At 41.2% G+C, this 9931-nt stretch overlaps 1 protein-coding gene across 1 annotated transcript in view; it reads left to right on the top strand.

Moving 5' to 3' along the window:
- Positions 1–9931, top strand: part of ASTN2 (astrotactin 2) — an 843256-nt gene that overhangs the window by 398394 nt on the left and 434931 nt on the right. The window lies entirely within an intron of this gene.

The raw sequence follows: 9931 nt of genomic DNA, 5'->3' as shown, positions 1-9931 counted from the left end.
GAAGACCCTGCAGATGTCAGGTAGGGAAGTCATCTCCAGTATCCTGTAGCAAAGACTTCTTAGAGCACTGGGGGCCCATCTCTTTCAGGATCACAGGAAATTCTGTGATGAAATGCTTTTCATGTTGCTGAAGTAGGCAGCTCCTCACAGATGATGTGCAGAACACTGTTAAATATGCAATGCTTCATCCTCCTAAAAGTGCCCTCTGTTGGTGGGCCTCAATGCCTTGTATTTCAACATCATTACTCTCATTTGGGGCTTATATAAAATATGAACAGAGGCTAACACATTACCTGGTCCATCATGGGATCATTAATAGTTTTATGAAAGACCATTAATAGTATACTGGAAAGTCATGATGGTGAAAGATTGGAGAATGAGATGCTTTCTAGTATGGCTCTGGTACTGGGAACAGACTGGGCTAATCCATAGGTTCTAAATGTCCAGGTCAAATTTATTTATTCTTTAATCAGGAAAAGAGACTACACCTCTCCTTAACACAATTTATACCTTATAGTTAACTTCGTAATAGACTCACTCTACCGTGTTCTAATTAGTTGCTTATATATCATTCTGTTCCATGATGTGGTGAATCTCTCAAGGTCAAAGAAAATAACTTATTTAGCTTTTTAATCCCCAGTTTCTAGAACATATTGGATATCTACTAAATGTTTATTGATTTAATTAAACCAGTGGTCTTACTTCTGATCCTAGCACTATTTTGGAGCTTTCTAGTGAAGCTTTTTTCTTTTTTTCTCTCCCAATTTGATTATAAAAGGCATTTTAGAAATTTAAATGTTATCACAAGTGGACTCTGGTTATACTTTTAGAACTGGCTTGTCACACTTTTTTGGCTCCTGACTCGCAACGTGGAATCATGGCTCTTTATACCCCATTGATTGTTATCCTCCGACTGCATAGCTCCTTTTGGGCCACTGTGAATCAAGATGTCATCATATGTCCGTGGCATCTTCATAAGAAGCTCCTACAACCCAACACTCCTGCTTTACAATGTGTTTATTCTCACCTTCTCAACTTTTCATGGAGGGATGACAGATCATTTCCATTTTTGATCGAATTGAAGTAAATGAGACCAGTAAAGCATGCACTAAGATTTCTCTGCATTACATATTTTAAAGTTGGAGCAAAGACCAGCCGGTTGAAGGACAGTTCTCAAAGAGATCCAATGATTTTGTCTGAAACTAACTGAAAGATGGTTTCTACTAACTTTCCTCAGAATTCTGTACTGCTGACACTGAATTTGTGATTTCAGTGAAGCTACAGATGTCAGAATGGCTGATGGTAACACTCACTCTGGTGTTGAACAGGTTTGGGTTAGAATCCTATCTCTGCCATGTGAAGAGCTGTGTGATCCTGTGTGGTCACATTCGACTTGCTAAGTTTCTGTTTCTTTGTGAAATGGGGATAGTAACAGTGCCTTACTCACAGAGTGTAATAACTCATATCCATTGATCATTTCCTATGTGTCAAACACTTTTTTAGCATTTCATTACATCTTTATATCAACCCCATGAAATGATGCTATTGTTTTCATTTTACAAAGTAAAAAATATGTATATCTGAGGTATAAAGGTGATGCCTTTACTAGTAGGTGATGAAGCCAAGTTACAACCCATTATCCCTCTGGCTCCAGAACTCATGTTCTTAATATTTCATTAAAACATCTCCCAAAAGTTATAATGATTAAATAATATAAGTTAATGCTGGCACGTAATATACTCCCAAAGTTATATGACACCAACTTTAGATGAATTTAATTCCCGCTACAGTAAAATTCAAGTAAAAATGTGATGGTGGAGAAGGCTGAGTAGGGAAGGCTGTGTCCTCTGTCATGCTGCTGAAAAAGACCAGGGATCTACAAAATGATTCAGTGGCTTTCCTGCTCCTATTTTAATTATATCTATAACAAGCTAGCCGTGAGGGGCCCAGAATATCAACATTCAGGGACTGTAAAACAGCTTTGGAAATGTAAAAAAAAATTGGGAGAAGTATTAAGTAATAGAATACATTTCAGGGGAGGATTGGATGTAGTTGGAAGGGTTACCGTAATAAGTTGAAAGGGGTGAGAGCTTCATGGACCATGATTCAATAACAAATAGATGCTTCTGAATTCTGTGTCTGGTCACATGGGGGGTGTGCTTTGATCAAGTTGGGGCTAGAGCAGAGTTTTTCAGGATGCAAAGGGGATGATAATCTCCTTCTCACCCCTTTCTCCACAAACCAGTAAGCTCCTCCTTTAAAGAAAAGTTGTACAAATATTTGAAGAATATTGGTTTGATTATGGCACTAAGTTATCATCCTGCTTGAGGTGCCTACATGCTTTCATCTGGGCTTAAAGCAATCAGAGACAGCTTTTTAACTCTTATCTTCATTTTACCTCTCACATGCCCATTGATTTCACTTCATGGGTGGAAAAAAAAGATTGTGATCATCACCATTCAAAAGAATTTGTGCTGTGTAGGTTGAGTTTTCCAAGCTGCATGAATAAAACTTGTTTGACATGATATTGCCCAGGCAAGTGTATCATGGGTGCCTAAAAAATTAATAAGTTCTAGTCAGATGATATGTAAGAAATTAATAAATAATAGATCATAATTATAGATAGCCAATAATATGCCATGGAATCACAACAGAGATTAGTGGAAAGGCTGTGGAAAAGCAGAGTCAGAAAGAAAAAGATAAGTACCCCCGTCAGATTGGAAAGGAAAACTTAAAGGTGCTTTGCTAGTTGTTTTTTGTTTGTTTGTTTTTCAGTCTGTGACAGAATATTATGAAAGTATAGGATCTCGCAGTATGGGAGGCAGAGCAATTTAAAAGTCAAATGTACAAGCTGGGTGGCTAAATATAAAACAGCTGATGATAACAGATGTCGATGAGATATGGAACAACTGGAACTCTTAGACACTTTCCGTGGGGATGTAAGTTGGTATGACCGCTTTGTGAACCTGTTGGGCAATACTTACTTATGTTGAATGTCCACATATTCTGTAACCCATTGATTTCACTCCTAATAATATGCCTAACAGAGATATGTACAATACATTTAAGAAATACATGCAGCATGCATGTCTACTGCCAAAAAGCTGGGGAAAAATCCACAAGTTGACAAAAGGTAGACATATAAATTATGGAATACCCATACAATGGAGTACGATTAATGATGAATATTAAAGTACATGACAACCACACCCATTACCACTGATGAATCTTACAAATATAATATTGAATTACAGAAGCTAAGCACAATAGAATATACTCAAGTTTTTGGGAAGTCAAAAGTTTTATGCAGATTTTCTGGGCGGGGTGGGGAGGTTGGTTTCCCAGCCCCTGAATTGTTCAAGGGTCAACTGTATATATTTATTTATATAAAGATTGAAAGCAGTGAAAACTAATCAATGATGTTAGAAGAAAGGATAGGGATGATTTGGGGGTGATAAAGGAGACAATGACGTGGAGGAAGCATGACAAGGGTATGAGATGCTGATAACCGAATTCCTAATCCGGGTGGTGGTTGCATGGGTATTTTCAATCTCTAAAAATGCATCAAGCTCTACAGGTGCGACTTGGACTCTTTATGTAGGTTATATTTTGATTAACTATACAGTTATTATGGGACATAGTTCGTCGTTTCAAAGGTGTAGGCTAGGGAGCTCAGCTGACTGTCTGAGTTCAGATCCCAGCTCTACCACTTGTGTACTGCATGAGCTCTTCTGCAGCTGTGTTTGCCCTTGAGGACAATGTGGACAGTATTTACACCACATATGGGAACGGTGAAAATTAAAGGGCAGTACCTTCTAAAACACTGAGTTTTGCACATGCTAAACTCTCTAGGAGCATTAGTTATTATGTTTGCTGTTATCGTAGCACAGCGTAGCCCTTTTCTGTTCTCTTCCATTCTTTAGTTCTTTTCTGTTTCTCTTGCTGAAAGGCTATGTCCAATCTATGATACATTTTAAAATAAGTAGTGTCGTAGTATTGAGAGTTCACATCAATTTCTTTGTTAATGGGGTTTGGGGAGACTGGAATGAATACACAAAGTCTAGTACAGTGCGGTAAGTCCGGTGGCTTTATGTACATGAAAATATTTGCAGAATGAAGGAAGAGGCACACGTTCGGTACACACGGAATTCCTTGAGGGGTTGAGAAAAGAAGAAGAAAATCCAGACTAAAGGAATTAGGAGCGTTTGCAGGAGAGAAAACATTAGCAATTAACCTTGGATTGCGGATCGCATTTGGCTGTGTGGCATCTCAGGCAAGAAGGAAGGCTTTCAAGTCGGAGGGATTGAAGGGCCAAAGAAGAGAACTCGCCTCTGGACAGCTCCCACTCTCCAGCCTGTCCTAGCAGGAAGCTACTGGGAATGAGATTTTTAGCATTTGAGACACTAATGATGTCAGCTGCATAGATGGAGGAGCTGAGCGAGCTCTAGTTAAATTGCATACAGATTCTGTTCAATTTTGAAAACCTTAGCTGGGCTCCTCCTGTGTGCCAGGCACTGTGCCAGGTACTGTAGGAATACAGAGATTAATCAAGGCCCACCTCTGCTCTCTAGAATCTCATGGTGTAACAAGGAGCATGGAACAAGAGACTGGCCTGAGAGATGAAATAAAATATACTTGTGGGGAAGAAGCATGGCAAACAACAGGGCTACACACTGGGCCTTCTTTACCATTTCATCTGGAGATGGGTCTTCGTATAAGAGAGAGGCGATAATAGCTATTATAGTTTAAATAATAATCATCCACAAAATCCTGCTTTTGGAGCCCATCGATGATTTTTCTATGATCTCAAATCAATGAAAATGAAATAGCAAAATACTATTAATCTCTGTACAATGTGGAAAGAATAACAGGATATCAGAATGCAAGTTAGCATTGATCAATTGATGACAGTTTTCACATCGAATTTGTTCTAAATGGAATTAAGAATGGTTCCTTGTTCTTGTGGCCTTCCAATTCCAAGCACTAAGAATTTATTGAACACTACTATGTGGCAGGCTAAGTATTGGAGTTATAAACATGTTAAGACAAACAAGTCAGTGCATTGAATGAGATAAAATTGCAAACAAAAAGATGTCATACTTAATGACAGGGCAGAGGGAAAGTATGAGGCAGAGAAAGGACATAGGGAGGTGACTAAACACACCTGGAAATTAAAGGGGATACCTTGCAGTGGAGAGGACTTCTGTGCCAAGTTGTGAACTATTAGCAGGAAGGCACTAGGTCACTGGTTCTCAAATTGTGGACCCTAGACTAGTAGCATCATCATCACCTGATAATGACCCCAAAAGATAGTTGACTCCATTATTTGGAAATATGACGTGATTAAGTTAAGAGTCTTAAGAGAGGTTCATTATTCTGGATTATCTGGGTGGGCCCAAAGTACCATGAGTGCCCTTATGAGAGAGTATTGTTCTAAGTATTTTACTGAAGTGAACTTATTTCATCTTCACCCATTATTAGTCCGTTTAATGCATGAGAAAACTGAAGCGCAAAGAGGTTATATAACTTGTCCAAGGTCACACAGCCAGTAAGCAGTAAAACCAGGATTTAAATCTGTGAATCTGACTCTTTATTCAGTGCTCCTCATCTCTAGACTATGATGCCTCTGTTTGGCCTAGTTGAGGACATTTGTCAATATCCCAAATCAATATCTTAAGGGGAAAAATGCCGTAATTAGCCAGACCTGTGTCACTGACCCACCCTTGTAATTAGCAAGGTCGGAGGGACCTTTACTTTGTGCATTGAAATTGCAAATAGGGTAGTTCCCCCGAGGGAAATCGGGAGAAGCAGTGAATGCATGCATGAACGCACACACACACACACACACACACACACACACACACACACACACACACACATTCTCTCCATGGACAAGGGATAGATAAGGTCTTGGGTCTTGAAGTGGCATGCCTGACGAGGTACTTCCAGTTCAGCGTGTCTAGAGTGCCAAGCACCGCATGGCAGTGGGGGCGGTGAGAAAAGGGTAGGAAACAGAATGTAAATGGTGTTTTCCACCTCTTCCCTCTTTTTTCTCAGCTGTGGGCCACCTGGTCTAGCAGAGTTAGCAGAACTCTGAGGGCACTTGAGGATAGTGTATTCACCACTCCACGGCCCCCATCAGATGCACCCGTGTGAATGCTCCAGCTACCAGAATCTAGCTCTTTCTGAGTGAGCACCTCTAGTTGGATACAGTGTGTTCAGGAAACATGGACCATTGGTCTTAAGGTGAAATTCTCCACAGAGTCACCCTGTGTCCTTCCCCATGAGATGGACACAGTTGCCGGCTCTATAAATACAAAGATTAGGAAGGGAAGAAGGAGTAGGGAAGAGAGTGTAGTCTTGGACTCCTACAGACCCGAATCAGAATCCTGCCACCACAGTTTGCCACCTGAAGTTCTTGGGCCAAGTCAGTTCACTTCTCCGAACTTCCATTTCCAAACTTTCAGAATAAAGATCGTTGCGTTTCCCTCAGAGGGTTGTTGTTAAGTTGCATAATGTGTATAGAATACCTAGTACAGCACCTCGCATCTAATTGATGTTCAATGAGTGAGGTGTTTTCGAAGTTTAAGTAGACATTGCAGTACAAATAAGGAAGCAGCCATACGATGCAGTCGGGTCAGGTGATAAAAGATGAAGCTTGCAGTACAGAGAAGGGATGTGTGCATCCTTGCTCTTGATCACTTTAGGCATCAATGGCAAAGGCAAGGGAGGGAAAGAACAGCAGGCCATTAGGATGGGTGAGGTAGGCAGGAGTGAGGCCAGACCAAGGTAGATGATACATTATACTGGGGCACCTGGAGGGGAAGGCTCCAGGAAGCAGAGCCTGGCAAGAAGTATCTTGACAGAGACCCTGTTTAGTTTAATTCTAAAAATGCTTTCCTTCTATTGGAGGTGAGTAATGCTCAGCAGATTTTGTTAATGTGCGGGATGTGTGTGTGTGTGTGTGTGTGTGTGTGTGTGTGTGTGTGTGTACACCCGTGGCAGACAACCTGTATGTGCACCTCCCTTCCCAGTAGGGATGTTGGGATGGGGTGGGGTTCTTCAGTCCTCGTTAGAGTTTCAATCCCATCATGTTGCCCTCACTTTCTCCTCCTCACCGATTACGCACACAGGTCCTTCCCCAAAGGGCGAGAGAACTTCGATAGGCAGCCCACTTGCCTGCTCGAAACACAGAAGAGAGGAGTGCTGGACAAAGGGAATAGTGAGGGCTCTGGAGCCAGACTGCTTGAGTTCAAATCCCAGCCCTACAACTTACTGGCTGACCTTGGGTAAGTGACTTAAACTTTCTGAGCCTCAGTTTCCTATCTGTAAATAAATAATAATTGCTCTTTTATCTTTGGATGTTTTAGAGAATTGAATGAGATAACGTTTAAACTCTTAGCCCCGTAGTTACAAATAATAATGACTAACATGTATTGAATGCTCCCTTTCTGTCAGACCATTAGCACTTTCTATGTATTAGTTCTGCCTTCACACAACTCAGTGATGGATTTACCACTATTTACAGATGAGGAAACTGAGGCACAAAAAGGTTTGAGTTATTTGCCCAACCATATTACGGGCAGTGAGTGGCAAAATCAGGATTTGAACTCAGACTGTTTGGTGAGCTGTCATCAGTAAATGTTGACTACTATTGAGGCAGGAGTCTCTGTACAATTAAGGGATAGGCTCAATGGACTTTCTGTCTTAATCTTTAGGGATCATTTAGTCCACTGTGCACATAGAAGTTCATTCCATGCTAGTGGAAAATGAACTTTTCAATGGAGAAAGGGGATGTCTGTGGGTAAAAGAAGGAGTCTGTCAGGACTTACAGCTGGGTTCGTGAAATTTGGGCATTAGAATTTGCACCCCTCACCATCCCTCTCTTCTTTTAGGAGAATGAAGCCCCTCTGAGAAGCATGACTATACAGGCTTCCACACGCCCTACCAGTTGGATCTGCCGTATACCCACATCTCTTCACAGTCTCACTGCCTGTCACTCAGCCAGTGGGCCTGGAGACATATATATTTTCCCCCATTTTAGTTTAGTGATCATAATAAAAGCGAATATTAGGATGAGTTTCTGCCCAGACTCGGTAAATCTCTTCAAACACCATTCAGCGCCAGATTTCTGTTAGTCTTTGCCACTGGGGAGGCTGTAGAATTCACCGACTGTCAGCTCCGGTGAAAGGCCCACGGTACAGGCTCTGCTAAATGAAACTCAGATGGAATCTTTGGAATATAAATATTGAAGTGACCCAGGTTAGATACAGGGGAACCGGTTAGCTAAGCTCCTCTCTTACATGCAGGAGATGCTAAATTATTAAAACTTTAATAAATGTAATAATAAATATTTGATGTTGAATTATAGAAGGCTTTGCAGATACAGTGGAATTGAGAAATGACTTGTTATATCTGCATTAGAAGTTAAACACTTTTTAAATGGGATTTTTGGATGTTGAAGCGGGACTGCAGATCTTTAGATGAAAAGAGAGAGAGAGAAAGAGAGAAAGGAGAGACATGAAAGTATGATTCTTTGGCAAGCAGGCTGCACTGGGAGTCAGGATACCTGGGTTGCAGTTCTGAATCTGCACTAAAGATAGCAGTAAGTGGCATTTTGGGCGTGCCTTACTGGACAGAGGCCTTCCGCACAGATTCTCAAATGTGGTCCTTACAGCCATCTTATCAGGTCGGTGCTATTTTTATTCCTCCCCCTTTCCACAGGTGAGGAAGCTGACATTCTAGGACCTTAAACAGCACAGCTGGTGAGAAGACAATTTGGAATTTGAATACAAATTTCTGATCTTTACACCCGAATCCCTTCATCTCTCCACCGTGCCTCCCTCCCTTGTTATGTGGAAACCCTTTCTGTTCTTTATTAGTCAGGATATGTTTGGTTTCAGGGGACAGAAACCCAATTCAAATTAGCTTAATGACAGCTGTATTGGAAGGACACTGCGATCGTGATCGGGAGGGTAAGAGGTCAGCTTCGCCACAGGGATGAGGCGAGTTGAGGGAATTACGTGACGTTAGGATTATGTCTTTCCTCTGTGCATCGTTGTGTTGTGGATACATTCTCTCCTAGTACCGCAGCCTTCCTCCCCACTCCCACCCTCCTGGTAGGGGTGTGGTAATCATGATGTCCAACCGAAGAGTGACTGCTTCTCTTCCTTGAGTTGCAGTTTGAAAACTCCTAGAGAAGGATTTTTATTGACCTGGCATGGATTAGGAGCACACCTGTAGATTATTCATATATGATTAGGGGGCAGGACCACAAAATACAGACACAGCCATGGAAGGAAGTGAGGGTACCATGAGCTAAACATCTACTCCAGCCCATGTCTTCACAGACCTCCCTAGGCTTATATTTACTCATCTGCCTTATGTGCCAACTCAGATAAATAGGTTAGGGCTGCCTACGATATTATGTTGGAAAGATTTCTGAGGCTACAGAGAGACTCAGCTGGAAAAAAGTATCATGATCAACTCATGATGCCTTCAGTATCAGATGGAGTTATGAAAGAAAAGCCATTTCTAAACTTGGTGGTATTTAGAGGTCCTTCCAGTTTTGCATCAGATGACTTGATTGTGTTCACTTATAAAATAAAGAGAGATTTTTGGTTGCTGAGATGCAGGAGGAAGATAGTCATCTGAATGCAGATATTAAATATGAATTAGAAATGGAGCTGTCTTACTCCATCTATCTGTTTTTATCTACCTATCTGTTCTCTCTGGGGTATATTTGGATAATCTCATCTTGATGCCAATAAGTTTCCTGAAATAAATTTCTGGCTTGAGGCAGAGCTGAAGCCTCCATATAGGTGCTTCCTAGATGCTGTCTGGCACTATCATTGTCACTTATATTAAAAATGGAACACTGTAATTTAAGCTGTAAACAAACCACCCAAAATATAGGGGACTTGAACTGCAC

This window comes from Pteropus vampyrus, unplaced genomic scaffold (genome assembly GCF_000151845.1).
Source record: "Pteropus vampyrus isolate Shadow unplaced genomic scaffold, Pvam_2.0 Scaffold61, whole genome shotgun sequence".
Lineage (NCBI taxonomy): Eukaryota > Metazoa > Chordata > Mammalia > Chiroptera > Pteropodidae > Pteropus > Pteropus vampyrus.
The sequence above is the reverse complement of the archived record's forward strand: the minus strand, read 5'-3'. Positions and strand labels throughout refer to the sequence as shown.